Raw genomic sequence first — 18,925 nt, 5'->3', positions numbered from 1 at the left:
TATTGATAGGTATGCATTTTATTACATTTATTTATGTTCATCTCTCTTTTTTTCCTTCTTAAATTCTTTTTAACATTTTTTGTAATTCTGGTTGGGTGGTGATAAATTTTATGTTCTTTTTTCCCTAGGAAGCTCTTTATTTCTCCTCCAATTTTATTATTTTTATCTTTCAAAGTTATTATTATTATTATTGAATATTAGTATTATGCAAGTGCCTAATGTAAAACAAATGCTTAATAGTTTTTTAAATTTCCCTTCTATTTATATATTTTTAAATTATATTCTGTTGATTATACTATTACAGTTGTCCCAATTTTTCCCCTTTTTCCCCCCTCTACCCAGCACCCCTCACTGCCTCAGGCAGTCCCCACACCATTGTTCATGTCCATGGGTCATACATATAAGTTATTTGGCTACTCCATTTCTCTACTTTACATCTGTCCTTTACATCTCCATAACTATTCTAAAACTATCAATTTGTACTTCTTAATCCCCTTGCCTCTTCACCATTTCCCCATATCACCCTTCCATCTCACAACAATCAGAATGCTTTCCATATACATGATTCTTTCTCTGTTATTATTGTTTGCTTAGTTTGTTTTTTAGATTCAATTGTTGACAGATATGTATTTATTGCCATTTTATTGTTCATAGTTTTGATCTTCTTTTTCTAAAATAATTCCCTTTAACATTTTATATAATAATGGCTTGGTGATGAAGAACTCCTTTAGATTTACCTCCTCTGGGAAGCACTTTATCTGCCCTTCAATTCTAAATGATAGCTTTGCTGGATAGAGTAATGTAGGTTTAAGTCCTTGCTTTTCATTACTTTGAATACTTCTTGCCAACCCTTTCTAGCCTGCAAAGTTTTGAGAAATCAACTGACAGTCTTATGGTAACAACCCTGTAGGCAACTAACTTCTTGTCTCTTGCTTCTTTTAAGATTTCCTCTTCTTTGACCTTTGTCATTTTAATTATGACATGTCTTGGAGTGGGCCCCTTTGTGCCCATCTTATTTGGGAATCTCTGTGTTTCCTGGACTTTCATGCCTATTTCTTTCAACAAATTAAGGAGGTTTTCATTCATTTTTTCAAATAGATTTCCAATTTCTTGCTCTTTCTCTTTTCCTTCTGACACCTCTATGAGGTGAATGCAGGAATGTTTGGAGTTGTCTCAGAGGCTGCTTATAGTATCTTCATTTTTTTGCATTATTTTTTCTTCTTGTTGTTCTGATTGGTTGTTTATTCTTCCTTATGTTACAAATCATTGATTTGATTCTTAGGTTCATCCACTTTACTGTTATTTTCCTGTAAATTGTTCTTTATTTCAATTAGTGTATCTTTTGTTTCTGACTGGATCTTCTTCATATTGTTGAGGCCCTCACTAAGTTCCTTGAGCATCTTCATAAACAGTGTTTTGAACTCTGCATCTGTTAGATTACTTACCTCCATGTTGTTTAGTTATTTTTCTGGAGTTTTGATCTGTTCTTTCATTTGGGCCATGTTTCTTTGTGTCTTCACTTTGGCAGCCTCCCTATGTTTGTTCTACATATTACATAGAACTTCTATGACTTCTTGCCTTGGTGGTGTGGCCTAAGAGTATGGTAGTGTGGTAGTAGGTATCTTGTAGGGTTCAGTGTCACAGACTCCCCCATCACCCAAGCTGGGTACTCAAGATGCACCCTTTGTGTTGGCTGAGTACACCCACTTCTAGTAGTTGAGCCTTGACTGCTGTTGGCAGGTCAATGAGAGGGATTTACCCAGGCCAGTCAGGTATGAGGACAGGCTGTGACCACTGACCACTGACCTCCACTCTCCCCGGGGGGTCTGCTATTCAAGGGCAGGGTGATGGTGCTCCAGTGTGGTCTGTAGCTGTCCACTGGATGCACAAGCTCTGGCATTTCCAAGGTGGCACAGGCCAAAGCCAGCCCCCCATCACCATTCTGCCTGGAACCACCATGCATGAACTTTAATGCAACCTGAGATGGCTGTTACTTGTGCTTGGATTGCATATTCCTAAGTGAAGCTAAGCTGTGAATCTAGGCTGGCTGTTGCTTGTGCCAGGCCTAAGATCACTTAGCAAGATGTATGAGGGCTAGAGGCTCACTGAGTCTGTCTAGCTTGTTTGATAGGATTTAGGAAGTTGTGTACCATAAGCCAAGACCAGCCATTCATATGGAAGTCATACTTAACAGTTTTGTCAGTCCCATAAGTTGAGTGGGATGAAGTCTCAGGGAATCTCCAAGTCGTGCAAACCTGTTAGCCAGGCTAATGAGGTCTCAGATATAGCACCTATGTGCAAGCTCTGTGGCTCTTTGCGGGGGGCGGGGAGGCTCAGAAAAAGGACAACGGCCTCTGACTTCCTTTCTTTATGGGATAAATATATCCCCTAGCTTCCCCCTTGATGCCAGATACTTCAGTTCCTCCTTGTATGTCACCATTGCCTTTTATGCTGCTACCACAGTGCTGGAGCTCAGAAAGACTGAGTCTGAGTTAGTCCATGCATGGTTTCTCTAAGGGGAACTGCTTGGGTTTATTTTGTTTGTTACTTTATTTTGTTGAATAGATGCCAAACCAAACCAAAACACTTATAGGCAAGATCATATGGTATTTGTCTTTCACCAACTGGCTTATTTCACTTAGCATAATATTGTCCAGTTCCATCTCTGTTGTTGCAAGAGGTAGGAGTTCCATCTTTCTCCCTCCCTCCCTCCCTCCCTCCCTTCTTTCCTTCCTTTCTTCCTTTTCTTTATTCTTTCTTTCTTTTCTTCTCTTTATTTCCTTTTTTTATTTCTTCTTTCCAGCTGAGTGGTACTCCATTGTGTCAATGTGCCTTGATTGTTTTATTTACTTATCTATTGACAGACACTTGGGCTGCTTCCATATCTTGGCATTTGTAAATAACATTGCAATGAACTATCTAGTCAAAAAAGTGGGCAAAGGACCTGAGTAGACACTTCTTTAAAGAGGTCATATAGATGGCCAGTAGACATATGAAAAGATGCTCAATATCATTAATCATCAGAGAAATGCAAATTAAGACAATGAGATAATACCTCACACTGGTCAGATGGTTATCATCAATAAATCAACAGACAACAAATGTTGGTGAGGATGTGGAGAAAGAGGTACACTTTTGCACTATTGGTGGGAATGCAGAGTGATACAGCCCCTGTCGAAAGCAGTAAGGAGATACCTCAAACAATTAAAAATCGAAGTACTTTATGAATCAGTGATTCTACTTCCGGGAATTTATCCATCACTGATTTGTTTTGGTTTCTTTGGATAAATTCTTCTTCTTCTTCTTCTTTTTAACAGGAAAGAATATATTTTTAACATAATAAGAAAAACATTCCACAGCATGCTGAGCACTATTTACCTTAAATATTATCTTAATCTTTTCTTTTTTGACAATATCTTCAATGGTAGCTATTTGGGCTACCCAACTCAGGATCCATAGCTTTCCATCACATATTTAACGTAAGTTTCCATCACATACTTAAACTTATTAAGAGAGCTTAAATTTGACATTCTCTCTTTTTGAATGCTCAGTTTGGTCCTTTAATTGAATTAGAGCAAGATAGTTATCCTCTACACCTATAAACATGTTGGGAAATGCCTGGCCTGGTTTCAGAAGCTGCAACCCTGCCGACATGCTGGAGGGCCCCAAGGCTGGAGATAATCAGGAGGCCTTGGAGAAACAGGCTCCTGAGGAGACTTGGCCTGTCCTCCATGGCAGGGGCATAGCCCCTGCCTCTCTGCTTTGCCATGGCTGGTTAATTAGCCCATGACAGGTAAGGGACTTTGCACAGAGGTTTTCAAACTAAGACAGGCATTGGCCCAGTTTTGGCAGCAGATGAGAAATTGGGGGACATGGAGAAGGGGCGAAAAGGTCCCCACACTCCTCGGCTTGGCTTGGACACAGCCGGAGTCTTCATTGCAGCCAAGAAGCAGTCTCATCTCTTGGTGGTTCCTTCCCCTGCCTGGTTCAGGCTTGAAATGATGCGGGGAAAAAAATAGCCCTAAATCAGATCTGGTGTATCCTGGGTAATCAGGCCTGAAAATAAATTCTATAGAGTGTGCTCTGTTCCTCCCTCAAATCTGGTCAGCTCATGCTGCAAAGGACATTCACATTATTTACATCCTTTTCCTTGTCAAGACATTTGCTTTATTTACATTTTACCCTATATCTTTAAGACACCTTTAAGTCTACTTCCCCCTTATTGACAGTCTCTATTGTTGATTCTTGTTCCCTCTCAGACACATGTAAATCACTGATTTCCTGTCACTTGTTTTCCTAAAGGTATCTATTCTCTGTGAAACTTATCTTGCAAATGTAATGAGTACGCGTATGTTTTCCTGTTATACCCCACTGATAAGATTTTCAATAAAAGCTTTGAAAGAAGGGGCAATGGGATGTGCCTCCCTTTCCCATTAGGGGGATGTGCCACGGCCTTCTCTGATAGGAGAGAGGTGCCTCTGTCTGCTCTCCCGGCAAACAGAGAAGTGTTTGTACCTTTGTGTTTGTCCCCCTCATCTGTGATGACCCCAGGATGGGCTCTGTGGGTTTCAGAGCCCTGCTCCCACCTCATCTGGCCCCAGATGGTTTCCCTCAGGTTTCAGGGAGCGCTGCACTCTCTGTGCCGCTCCCCCATCATGGCATGTCCCCTATAGCTGGCAGTGTGATATAAACACTCCAGGATTGCTCTTACATTCACGTGAAACACATGAAGAGGACTCAGGCTCCTTATGAAGGAAAAAAGAAGGTCTGGTCTGGTATTGGATTTTCACATTTTTGTAGCTCCACAGAATATTCCTGGTTGTTGGCATGCAGCAAAAAGTTTGTCTTTTGTAGGACTCTGGCTTATTATTTTCTCACCATCAACAGCATCATCTGTTGTGTGTAATTGTGAGCCATAGTAACAGAATAATACCTTGTCCTTCTCTTGTTTCTTTCCAAAATCCTCAACACAGATCTCATAACTTCCATCCGTAAAAAACAAAAGTAACTGATTGATCATTGTAGGTGCTCAGGGAAAAAGAATGCTCTGAAGCATCAGTTCTGTTATGTTGCTGGACCACAGGTATATCAAAGTTAAAGTTCTCTGAAGACCGTTCAAGGGGCTGCTCATAGGATGTGAGTAGCAAGCGTGGCTTATTGTACTTTCTAGCTTTTTTTGTTGAATGCCTTTTGGTGGTTTTTTCCTTAAGGTAACAGGTCCTGTTTCCTATGATGAGGCCAGAACATAGCTGCATAAAGTACATCCGGCAAACATCTTGGACCTTCTGTTGGGATTCCGGGTCTGCAAAGGCGGGAGCAGAGTGGTCCAGAGACACCTGAAGAGAGACTGGGGAAGGGGGCTCTGGGGAACGAACTGAAAGAGCAGCCAGCAGGATCCCAGTGCTCCTCTGGATAAATTCTTAACAGTCTTATTTATCAGAGCTCACTTGTAGGTAATCTACTGTTTTTCTGTTGCTGCATTTAAGATTCTTTGTTTTAGTTTTTGACATATTAATTATGATGAATCCTGTTGTGGGCCTCTTTAGGACTCTTTGTGCTTCCAGTACCTGTGCATCTTTTTCCTTCACCAGATTAGCAAAGAATTCAGTCATTATTTCTTCGAATAGGTTCTGAGACCCTTGCTCTCTATCTTCTCCTTTTGGTGCACCTATGATACAGATGTTCTTACACTTGATGTTATCCCAGAAGTCCCTTAAACTATTTTTTTTTAAATTTTTTTTCACTTTTGCTGCTTCAGTTGGGTGTTTTCTGCTACCTTGTCTTTCAAATTGCTGATTTGATCTTGTGATTCACATAATCTGCTACTGATTCTTTCTGGTGTATTTTTATTCTATGGTTGCATTCTTCATTTCTGACTGGTTCTTCTTATGGCTTTTATGTTAATTTTTGTGCTTATGTTTTCTGAAGTTCTCACTGAGTTCATCCATTCTTTTCCTAAGTTTCTTAAGCATCCTTATAACCATTGTTTTGAACTCTGTATCTGGTTGATTGCTTGTTTCCATTTTATTTATTTATTTTTCTGGATATATATTCAGTTCTTTCATTTGAGACATGTTTCTTTGTCTCTATTTTTGCTGTCTCTGTGGATTTGTTTCTGTGTATTAGGCAGATATGCCATGTCCCCTAGTTTTGTTAGCAGGGCCTTATTTAGTGGATAACCTTCAGGGTTCAGTGGCCTTGTCTCTTTCATCACCTGAGTTGGGTGTTCCAGGTGTCCCTTGTGTGGTTAATGTGAGTCATCCTCTTGTGGTTGAGTCTTGCTGTTGGCCCAACCATGGATGGGTCTGACCCTCAAGCTGGTTTACTGTAAAGATTGACCACAACCACAGTGTATGCATTGCTGTGCAGGGGCTGAGAGAGTGAAGAGAAATTTTCTCCAGCAGTATCTGGTGCTTACTGAGATCTCTCTTTTAATGGGAAATTTGTGGAGCTAATTGGATCATTCTCTGATGTGATCTGAAGTCATCCACTGGGTATATTGGTTCTGGACCTTTTTTAGGAGGAACCTCAGTGGAGGTCAATATCAAACACTTTTGTATCTGGCCCTGGGTTACCTGTTAGGAGCTACAAAAGGATTCACAATTGGTGGCTGCCTATGCTGGGTTTGGGTGCATGTGAATGGAGCCAAACTATATACATAGTCCAGATGCCACCAGTACCAAACCTGGGGCTGGACAGCTAAAGGCCCAAGGCACCATGACATCTGCTCCTACCTGTCGGCTACCCATTAGGGTCAGCCACTAAAAAAGCCTCAGGCAGTCTATGAGTTGCATGAGGCACGGTGTCAGTAAGTCACCAGGTAGGGATGACTGGTGTTCCCCAGAGTAATACAAATTCAAATTTGGTGCCTCTGCTGGGTCTGAGGACACTCAAAAGTCTCAGAGTATACGAAGGTCAGCTGCTATTTGCCTGGGGACTGCAAACTTTTTTGGGGAAGCAGGGTCTCAGGGAGTCCTCAGGGTATAGGCAGTGGAATTCATCAGGCTAAAATAATTGAGATTTGGCCATGTAGAGTAACAGGGACTATGGTGCTTACTGGGCATGTGGAAGACATCCCTCACCTTAGAGCCACACAGCTAAGCCTCTTTCTGTGTGTCTCTGGCATCCCCGGACTTGCCTGGAATTCTTCAAGTATTTTTTAAGAAAGACTGCAACACAGCAACAGATACAGAGTTCAAAACAATGGTTATAAGGATGCTCAAGAATATGATCCCGCAGCTGTTTATGAGCTTGGCAGGGCAAGATCTCAGGGAGTTGGCAGGGTATAGCTGCTTTTCCCTAAGTTGATGCTTTGGGTGTGATGGGCCTATCACAGGAATAGTGGTGTTGGTTGTAGCACTAAGGAAAATCAGTTCTCTTCCTAAAGCCACACAACTTAGTTTCCACCTATGTGTCTCTGACTGCCCCTGACTTGCCTGGAATTCCTGGAGAGTTTTTCAAGAAAGATTGCAGTGTAGGCCCAGGCTCGTCTCCACCAGCAAATCCCACAGCCATTTGGGAACTTGGCATGGTGGGGTCTCAGGGAGTTGTCTGGGTGGAGCTAGTATAGCTCCTCAGGCTAATGCCTTACAGAGGTAATTGCTCCACCCAGAAAAGGTGGTGTCTGTGGGCAGTGTGGGAAATGGACTTAACACAGGAACATTGGTGGCTGTTTTTTCAGACCTTTCCCTGAAGCCACAGAACTCAGTCTCTCCCTCTGAGCAACCATTCCTTTGCTAGAGCCCACTGTGAGTACCTAGAATGAAATTTTGTGTGCTGGCACTTTAAGAGGGCACCTGGGTTTCCAGAAGTCTCCTGTCTCACTTCTGTGAACAGAAGGCGCACTGATTTTCACAGCCAGGTGTTATGTGTGCTACTCTTCCTGGCACTGCTCTAGGCTGTGGAGCCCAGTGTGGGATTGAGACCCCTCACTCCACAAGGGGAGCATCTGCAGCTCAGATATCCCGCTGGATACTCAGCCATCACACAAGTGTCTCTGTTGGCCCTTTTTGTGTCTCTGTCCCTCCTTCCAATCTCAGTGTGGCTTCTTCTGTAAATCTTTGGTTATAAGATTTCTCTGTTCAGCTAGTTGTTTGGATGGTTATGGTTAATTGCTCTATAAGTTAATTGTAATTTTGATGTGGTTCTGGGAGAAGGTGAGTGTAACTTCCACCTACTCCACATTTTGGATGTGCCCCAGATTTAAGGGTAGAGAAATTATTTAATTAGTAAAATAAAAGCCTGAACACTCATGGGTGTGTGCGCACACACATTCCCCTCATCAATTCTTTATTTCATATGTGTATTTTCCAAATCTTAGCAGAAGGAAATTTTAGATCCCTAAATTTGTTAGATGATTTTAGAAACAATAATTTCAAATATGTAATTGGAAAAAAGAATCCACTTGCCATATGAATGTAGATGTGGAGAGGTTCATTGCATTTAGTTAAACTTTTAGGTAAACTGCTAATTTAAGAGGGCATAAAAGTCAATTCCAAGTGAAACTGGGCTCATTTTCTCAGATGGAGTCTATGGAAGTAAATCAAATCCAGAACAGCAATGCCTGCAGGAGAGTTTTTGCAGACAGCCCTGGGAGCATGCCAGAGTTCTAACACAGAGGCTTCCACTGCAGGAGAACCTTCCTCTGAACCAGGCCAGGCTTATGTGGCGACAGGTAAAAATTTTCCTGTACCTTAAAAGGCACCATAGTAAGCTGAGGAAGAGCTGCACAGTGAGGATCCTGAAGACTAGAAACCAGGCCCCATATCATCTCTGCGGACTGGAAACCAAAAACAATGTGAGTCATTAAGTCTTAGCATGTACAGTACAATAGACAATTACCTGAACAGGTTGCTTTCCACCTGAATGTAAAATCTTGACATATGTAAAACTTTGAAAACCTAGGCAGAACTCTGAGCAAGGGCAGTGCTACTACTCTGAGTTGACTATTATGTTTTCATCTACGAGCTACTGAGATATCATGTCTCATTAGAGGGGAAAAGAAAAGAGAAAGCTACCCATTTCACAAACCTGTTTGTAAATTGCTAAAGGAATGCTCTGGACCCAAAGATCTAGGAATAAATTTTGGAACAGATGGGAATCACTGGACAACTGCAGTCTATAATCATAATTAGGAATATGATCTAGGTCAAAGCATGGCTATGGTGAGGAATAGGGATGTAGATCAGCTTGTAAAGATGGGCTACAGTCTGTGGACCTAGGACATGAGTCCTGGTGCTAAGAATATTATGTAACATGGACTGTGAGAACTAGCCCGTTTTTATTCATATGCATGATGTAGAGAATTTGCTTCATTTGAATTTTCAAGTACATTTACAATTATCCTGATAAATAGTAAAGGCCCAGAGGCCTTTTGAAGGTCTATTGAACTTTGAGTTTGGTCTGCAGAGAGCATTGCTTCTTGTACTAGGGCTCAAGTGCCATGTCCTATTACTTACTAGTCTTTAGCAATATATGTCTTTCATTCCAGCACCTGCAAGGAACCTCCTGCCAACCTTGGATCTTGACAGGTTTCATTTTGACTAAGTTGTTAAAAGTTGATTTTAGAAAACTATATTCATCAGGAGAAATAAGAACATTTCAGAAATTATATAAATGTCAAATCACTATGTTGTACACCTGAGACTAATATAATATTGTTCAAATGTAGCTTAGCCCTTCTTTATATATCATTAATTATCAAAATATTGAAGTCTGTATTTGTCATTCTAAAAAAAGGAGCGGCCCATATGTTGAGATTTAAACACAGGATAAACTTTGCATATCGTGTTCCCCCTTCCCTCCACATCAATCCCCTCCAGGCTGACATATTTTGTTTTCTCTGAACTTGGAATGCTTGTGTCTCCAAGACTCCTCTTGTTTCCTTTTTTATGGGAACAGTGTAGCATGCACTTCTATTTTGGACAAAGACATTCTGTTTTGAAAGTTTTGGGTAGAGAAGGGCCTGCAACCCTTTGTTAGTACAACATATGTCAGTGTAAAGACGGGTTTTCTTCTGGAAAAAAAATGTGTTTGGCTTTAATCTTTTAAGGAGTTATGGCTAAAGGCAGAAGGTGGTCCTGGGAATGTTAGGGAAGCTGGATCTGTGGATGAGTAATTAAGTGGCATGGTAAGACTCCATGTTGAGATTTCTTCATAGGAAATCTGGATATGAGGGGGCAATTTCTCTAGGCTCTCTGCAATGTGCTCACCAGAGAAGGCAGCTGACCAAGCAAATGGTCTCCCATGTCTAAGACAGACAGAATGCTGCAGACTCTGAGATGGGCAGAGGCCTTCCACCATCCAAAATTGTGTTACCTTCTTGACAGGTTCACCTTACCTAAAAAAATAATTTCTCAAAAATTATGAGAGTAGCCTTTGAGTTCTGGTTTCTCTGATCATTATTGGTCAAAGAATGGAGTGAAAAGTTCAAAGACTTTAGAATCAGACTGGGGACTTTGGGTACACCACTTATCTTATCTGAACTTCATTTTTTCCTTTTGTGTAATGGGAATAATAATTAATAATAATAATGCAATGTACAGATTAAATATGGGAAACACATAGCATATACTTGGAAAGCAGAAGTTACAAAATATATGGAATATATGCTGGTTTCTGTTAGGAAAATAAGGTAGGCATCCTATGAGAAAAACTCTAGCCATCCACCTGTGAACATCATTCCTAATAGTAATTTTTGATCAATGTAAGAAGGGTAACCACTCTCTTTTTTTCCCATTTATTTTATTAATCAACCAATCACAGGTGAGAATATACCATCTACTCATTCTTCTGTGGATAGCTTGCTGAATACAGCTATGTAATGTGGAAACTTCAAAAGTTATACTTAAGTGTAGGTTTCATTTAAGGACACACCACACACATATCTATAAAATTTGAAGCACTTGGTTAAGCTTTAATGGAACTTCTCTCATTTTGAGATGAGGAAACTGGGGAATTAAAAGTTTAAATACACAGTCAGAGCTCCTCTGAGTTGGAAATGGCCTCAAGAGAAGCAGTTGTCTGATTACAGATGGTATTTCTTCCATAGCATCCCTGACAAGTCCATCCCTTTTCTATGTCTATTAATCTTCAGAAAAATGGCTACTACAGAGGTCAGCCCACCATTTGTGAGAGCTGAGAAGGCCCAGCCATCTCCTTTTAGTGTCCAGGGAAACTGAACCCCTTGAAGCTTCCAATAATTCCAACTCTGGGTTCCGTGCAGAATGAGTGTGACCCTTCTCCCCACACTCTAGTTCCTCGGTCATTTCTTGGCAGCACCATGTCCTGCTCAGTGTTTCTTTTGTCGGGGTCTTTCACTGTCACCTTCCACATCCTGGCTGATGCTCTCAACTGGCCCAGTGTGCGGCAAACAGAAGTAGGTTGTGGGGATTAAGCATCAGATAGAACATATGAGCCTAGGTTTCTGATTTGTGAAATGGAGTTAAGAATCACCATCTCAAAGGCATGTGGTGAGAACATGTACCAAACCTGCACATTGGTGAGAAAACTCATGCATGTCTTTGCTTCTTCCCTGTTCTTAACACATATGATTTAACCAGAAATATATTGTTAACTGAATTGTGGGGAGATAAACAGTGGAAATCCAGGAGTTAGACCTTCTTCCATGGTTTTGGATAAAGTCCAAAAGTAAGAAACTGAGAAAGAGAGGAGATACCTGTTGTGATGCATTCATATATTTTTAAAAAATCTGTTGTATAATTATATTGCCTCAAAACTATATAATTATAATTCTTATCCCATTACAGAAATTTTGGACTTTAACAAATTTTAAATGTAAACAATATTTTTATAGCCTACTATGTTTATAACACTAAGGGAAAAATGAAATATAATGAAGGTGTAATTTGAGTAACATTTTTTTATTGATCATCTCCCCTTTTCCCACCCTAGGCTATAAGATAAGGCAAAATCTCAAAGTTCTAGATATTTGCCATTGCTTGGCCATGAGTTTCCTTTTATTTATTCTTTCCTCTGAAAGTCATGAAAAAAGGCCTCAGCACCCAATTTGAAATTAATATTTCAAATTAAAGTACTTATCTGAGGATATGTTTATTGATTTTAGAGAGAGAGGAAGAGAGAAAGAGATATCTATGTGAAAGAGAAACATTGATCAGTTGCCTCCCATATATGCCAGGCTGGGGATTGAACCTGCAACCTAGGCATATTCCTTGACAAGAATCAAGCCTACAACCTTCTAGTGTATGGGATGACACTTCTACCAACTGAGCCACTTGAACAGAGCTGAAATTTAATGTTTTTAAACACATTTTATTGAGGGACTGTTGAATACCAAACACAATGATTGTATTGGATTTTTCTCTCTCTCTCACTTTCTTTCATAATATTAATGCAGTTGATATATCTGAGAATAATAGAGGTCTGTACAGATGATGGCAAGTATGAAGTATAAAAGGCAGGGAGGCAGGGAGACAGGGCATACTTCCCCTTCACCAGCAACCTGAACCCAGGGCTGGGCAGAGCTCCTGCTCTAGGTGGCATGGCCCATGGTAGAAGCATGCTGGTAACTCCCAGCAGGAGAAAGAGCCAGCTGATGAAGATGCTTGATGCTGGAAGAGGTGGAAGGAGAAGAAATAATTCTTCCTGGGTGAAAATAGGCAATGCACCTTGCTCTGGAGAATGGAGCTGTAAACCTGACTTTATTGTAGATTGAAATTGTGTCTGTTTAAGGCTTCTGATCTAAAGGGACTCCACAGGGTTTGGAGGCAAAGAAATTTCCAGTATCTGGTGAAAGTGAGAGGCACAGGTCTGCATGAGAAGTTCAGAGTTGATAGGGGTGAGGCCAGGAATTGAATCCAACCACAGGAAAAAGGAAAGAACAGGATTGGACAGATATCAACCCAAGAAGTAGGCAGAAAGCCCATAAGCAGACTGAAAAAGGCCCATCTGCCGATTGTTCCTTGCAATGTGGCAGTGGGCAATGGGGCTCCTTGCAAGTCCTTCATGGCCTCATTCAAGGCAGTAGGTGGAGCTTAAGATACACAGTCAGTAGGGTGGACAGCCACAGGCTCAGGGACTTGGTGGTAGACTTCTCCTTGCAGCTGGCAGAGCCTTGGGCCAGCTGAGGTAGACAGATTGTTCCTAGGCTCCCAGGCCTTGGGGAGGCCAGGTAATGGGGGCATGTGGAACATTTTCTGCTTTAATGATAAGGGGTGGCCTTTGTCTCCCAACCTGATCTTTTGCTCCCCTCCAACCTCATGGTACTTCTTTTGCTCAGATAAGATGCTCACAGAAGGGTGCCGAAGATTAATTATTTAGTGTCAGGAGAGGGTGGTATTTCTGGTGATGAAGAGTTTCATGTAACTGCTAAGTATTATTATAATTAGGGAGCTAAGCAGATACATTTATCCTGCATCTACTAATTATGTAGGGAAGTAAATTAATTTTCCCTATCCATGCTCATTTTGCTTGTTGGTTATTTTTATTTCAGGTACAAGGAGAAAGTCTTATCTCTTTCAATATGGATTATATATGCTGCGCTCCTCTGTCCAACCAATTTAGATAAAACTGGATCTACCCTAGAGAAATTTCATTTGGGGAGTGGTGGTAGGAGGAGGAGATAAGACCTTCTTGTCTGAGTGAGTTATAAATAGCGGGCAAATAAATAGAAAATCCCAGCTGCTGTTGGGGGAAAAATGTGTGTGAGTTTTTTCTCCTGTTCCTATATAATTAGACTGAGTCACCGTCCTCCTGGCTGGGAGTGTATGAGGGGGAGAAGGAGGAGGTGTGGAGGAAAAGCCTGGGGCTGGGGAAGGTATTATCTCCACCGAGTTTTCTGGAGACAGGAGCTCCTGAACACATGGGGCACAGACAGCGTTCTCATCCTGGTGGGACAAGTCTGAAGGAAAGGAACATTATTGCTCAATGAGACTCATAAACAAGACACTGTGGATGGAGTGCAAAAGATGTATAATACCTGTAGTATATTATTTCCTCTTTGAGGCTTCATTCTCTAGGAGGTTTAATTGCTGCCAATCTGTGATCTTACTATAATTTTTCCCTGCGGTTGCATGTAAGTTCTGGGGCATGTTCATCTCGTCCTTGGTGGTATCCCTGCTGGCAAGATCTGAGACAACCTCTTTCCCTACCTGGCCTGTGCTCCCATTTTTAATACCTTTTCAAAACCAGCTCCATCTGAGTGAAACCTGCTCCATCCTGGGGTGTTACTATACTGGGGTGTTACTCTTACAATCATAGGAAATTATCCTACTGCTCTAAAGCTTTCTCTCTGTCCATTGCACTGTGTTCTGCAACACATATAACACACTCTCAAGCAAAGACATCCCAGCTCCTAGAACCAGTAGGGACTCTGCTAAACTGTCTTAGGCCTGTTGTCCAAACATATCCCGGCTATTTCTGTTCCAGCTCTGCTCTATGATGCTGGATCAATGAGGCACTCAATGATAGGGCAAGGGCTGGGGTGAGGTGAGTGAGGTAACAAGTGCACACAGCTGAAGGAAATGCTCATTTTCAGGAGCTGATTCTTCACTCAGAATGACCTCAATATAATGGCCTCCTTAAGTTGCATGTCCTGAGTTCTCACTGGCCTCACCCCAGTTGAGTCTCTGCTCCAGATATTCCCAGGCTTTACTCATGAAAGGAGTTCTGGCTGAACTGTAGCCCTCAAAGATGGCCAGGTCCTGGAATTTTTAGACATATTACCTTAAAGAGCTAGCAAGGCTTTCTAGATGTTGATTTATTGAAGGTTATTGAGATGGAGGGATTTTTCAGAAATATTTTCTTAGACCCTTAATGTAATGTGTCCTTAGAAGAGGGGAGCATAAAGGTATTTGACTACTGTCCTTGAAGAGAGAAAGCAATGCCATGCTTTAGCAGATAGAGGGAGTTTGAAGAATCTATGCTGTCGGCTTTGAAGCTGGATAAAGAAGATACCAGGCAACCTCACGAACCTGGCAAGGCAAATAGATTGTAGCTGAAAGCGATCAGAGAGACCGTGACCTCTTTGATTTTTCCTGACCAAGAAATGTGAGAGAAAAATGTGTGTTCTCTTAAGCCACTAACTTTGTGCTAATGTATTAGAGCAGCTATGGAAAATGAACCAGAAACCCAGCTCCATCTATCCATGACTTCCCCAAAACTATCCGGATGATTGTCATCATGCCCCGAAAGCATGGGATAGAACAGAAGGACGGGGAACTCAGACACACACACTAGGGCCTAACTCTGCCTTTCCCCTCAGACTCAAACTTCCAAAATTTTAGCCTATGGCTAGAGATTTAGCTTTTGCAACTCTAAAGCTCAGAATTGACACAGGTGGTAAAAGTGGAATGTCTGGGTAAGGGGGCAGTGATGAAGGAATCTTGGTAAGTGTCACAATATGCTTTATCTCCATGAAGGCAAGGAGCAAGGCATTTATACATGGAGATATTTACGCATCAAGGCAGCCCAGTTCACCTTCAATATGCAAGTAAGTAAACAGAGTATGAGAAAATTGATTTGTTCTAACCTCATAATTAAAAAAAAAATAGTAAAATTTTCTCCTTCAAACCAGGAAATTAGAGTCCCCTCCTGGAGCTTGAAGGATCTGGAATTTAACATCTGCTACCCATAATGAGTCTAAGACCAGAGAAAATAAAGCCTTGACAGCCACCAATGAGGAGGCTTGGGTTCACATTGCCCCATCACTGTTAGTTGCCTGCAAGGTAAATTAAAGCCCTTACTACTTCACAGGAGGTCTTCTAGGATATGGGTCCAGCCTTGCCACATTGGGCATGCTTGGTCTCCTATGACCACTGTGTTTTCCCCATGCCCTCCTCTCAACCTTGGCACGAGGGTCTGCCACCAAAAGAATAATTTGTTCACATCTTCCCTGGTTCTAGTACATACACTCCTTTTTGTACATGCCTTCTTCATTTATTCTGCAAGTACTAAATCAAAAGTGGCCTCTCTGGCTAAAGTTCCTCTGATACCCATTGGGAAGAGTAAGGGTGCCTTTTTTCATGACCCAGAGTTTTTGTCTAAAACCCTTTGTCATTGCTCTATGATTGTTTACTTTCCTTCTTCATACAACAAGCAGAAACCATATCTTACAAATTCTATCTTTTCTCTTAAATGACTTGCCCAGTGCCCAGTACATAAAGGTCACTCAATAAATGCTTGTTCAATGAGGGAATGGACTAATATATAAATATAATAAAGTACAATGTTATTATTGATAGAAAACTAATTCTGGTATCTCCAAACAGTACCAAGTAAGACTTGCTCCAGGGTGAGATAATGCCTAAGTGAATACTTTAGAGAATAAATTCCAGCCTGATTTTTTGGAAATGGGGTGAGAGGGCACTGTGGTGATTTTTTCCCTCTTGGTTTTTACACTTCATCTCACCCACAGTGGAACTGTATGTCTTGTAGAGCACATTGACATAGAATGAGTGTGCCTGGGGGACTATGCAGATAATTGAAGATGAACATCAGTTTATTTGGGCCTGCAAATAAAAGTTTCATAGTAAGATAAATCAATAATATGAATCTTCCCTTGAACTCAGAGGCAGATGAATTGATGAGTTTAAGTGGTGATACTTAAAAACATTCCACAGAATCTGGGGAGTCGAAGAAGACTCATTTTGACCAACCATGGTGGAGAAGGAGCAGAGAGGGGAAACCTAAACAAGGAGACAGAATTTGAAAGTCTCTTTCTCCTTGCCCCCTTATGTTATATTTCTCTTATTTTTACAGGGAGGGTGCCCTAAGGTTTATATGGTTCAGGAAACTCATTTTTAAACGTCTTTTCCTTTCAACCTTTTATCTTAGTGATCACAGTTGACCATTGAACAAATGTTTAAACTTTGTGGGTCCAATTATAAGTGGATTTTTTTCAATATATATTTTTACTGTTTTTGATCTGTGGTTGGGAGCCTACAGATGAGGGAGGCCGACTATATGTATTGATCTAAGCCATTTTATGTAGGGAACTTGAGCATCCATGGATTATGGTATTTGTTGGGGTCCTGGAACCAATAGCCCACATATATCAAGGAAAAACTTAAGTTTTGGGGAGATCAAAACTTATACATTAATTTTTTATTATAATGAGGGTTGGGTCCCCTAATCTCTGTCTGCATTGCTCAAGAATCAAATGCATATGTCTTAGTACAAAAATTCTGCAATTTCAAAAACTAGAAGTCTTGGAGTATGGTGAATTGAGGATATGACAAGCAGAGTGACAAATAGGTTTCAATCTTTGACCAGAGAAAAACAAGCTCTACAAAATATATTTGGCCTAAGGATAAGTTAAAAAGACCCTAAAGACAGAAACATTTTCTGTTTCTAGATTTAGTGGAAACAGAAACATGTGTAAGTCAGATGAAGGAGGAGAAAGAGCATGGCCCCTGATGTCAGAGTGGACCATTCTCATGTCCCAGCTCTATCACTTAATGGAGGCTAGACAGGTTATCTTGACTCAGCTTCCTGTACTGTTTTAAGTACATTTATCTGCAGGATGAAGAAACTATTGTGTGTGAGAGGACACACACACCATCTTTGACACATGCAAGGCACACTGAGGAATTACAATCAGTAAGTTTCCCTTTCCTTGTAATCACTTGTCTGTTAATTCAGAAATACTACTGTGTAGCATGTTAATGGTTCATTATATGCTTTATTATTTTAATGTGATGACTAACCCTCCTTGACCATTTCCTGTGAGTTAATTTTAAATTTTAAATTTCTCTAGGTTAAATTTTAGTTTTGCTACAAACATCTTTATATTCTTTTACAATATTCCTGAGGTCAAGTTATAGATTTGCTTTCCATATTCTTCTCTCTTTGGGTTTCAGAACCCCAGAAGGTTGCACTGAATTATGCCTACAGTTGACCAACATTGGCTTCCAATCTTTATTGAGCCTTTTTATCAGAAAACTAGTCATGAATGTTTATGCACATGTGTATACGTATGTATAGACATTCACAAATAATCATGTGTATATACACACACATGCACATGCACGTGTAAATGTGTTTATACAGATAAAAAGGTCAAATAAGTGGCTCTTAAGTTGATGTTAGCCCCCAAGCACTAATCCTATAACTATTACATTTGGTTTCTCTAGAAGCTCTTGAGAAATTCAAAATAGTTATATACAAACTGCTGTCCCTTTTGTCACTCTCATATACTTTGTGAGGGATTTTCTTTTGCAAGAAGCAGAAACACACTCAGAAGCTTAAAGGGTGCACGAGGTTGATAAAAAGAAGAGGGGAAAGTGCAGCCAGATTTCATGGGGAGAGTAAATCCTTTAGGCCTTTTGATCTTCTCTCTCAGGCTCTCCCTGCTGCTGGGCCACATTACCTCTTATCTCAGTGTAAACTGACTTACTCTGAGGGCCTCCCACTCTCTCTCATGGTTGCTGTGCCCTCATGTCCTGCATCTTTGTCTTATATGTAATGTGATTTTAGCCAATCTTTTCACCACCTCTGGTCCCAACTCCACATACAGTTCAGAGCAGAAGTTTAATGCATTATAGGTTTCTCAGAGAAAAATTTAATTGAGGAGAGAGAGAGCAAAAGAGAGAGAACTAGCCCAGACCCTATCCACTGTACACAAGAGTAGATTCAAGATCAGAGTGGTGACACGTGTTCCATGGAAGACTCAGGCTTGAGAGAAATTGATTTGGATTTCTAGTTTAGGAGGTAAAAGTGCATGGTCCAACCATTTTGGAAAAAAATTTTTTTTTGAACATTTGAGAAAGGAGTTTTAAAATTACTATCAACTTTTGATCCATATTCTATGGGTGGATCTATAAAGCAAGAACATTATAAAGAATTCAAAAACAAATAGTCACAAAAATGTTCAATAAAGCATTAATATTTTGCATAAAAGTTCAAAAGAAGGGTAAATTCTAAATTCTTAGCAATAAACAATCACTAA

The 18,925-nt window shown here is 40.7% G+C and overlaps 1 pseudogene; it reads right to left on the bottom strand.

Moving 5' to 3' along the window:
• Window positions 1-4,667: 4,667 nt before the first annotated feature.
• LOC129076309 (interleukin-33-like) lies at window positions 4,668-7,530 on the bottom strand (annotated as a pseudogene).
• Window positions 7,531-18,925: the final 11,395 nt, after the last annotated feature.

This window comes from Pteronotus mesoamericanus, unplaced genomic scaffold (assembly GCF_021234165.1).
Source record: "Pteronotus mesoamericanus isolate MK-2021 breed Mesoamerican mustached bat unplaced genomic scaffold, CSHL_Meso_final contig_59, whole genome shotgun sequence".
Classification (NCBI taxonomy): Eukaryota; Metazoa; Chordata; class Mammalia; order Chiroptera; family Mormoopidae; genus Pteronotus; species Pteronotus mesoamericanus.
Note: the sequence above shows the minus strand (reverse complement) of the source record. Positions and strands in the feature narration are given on the sequence as shown.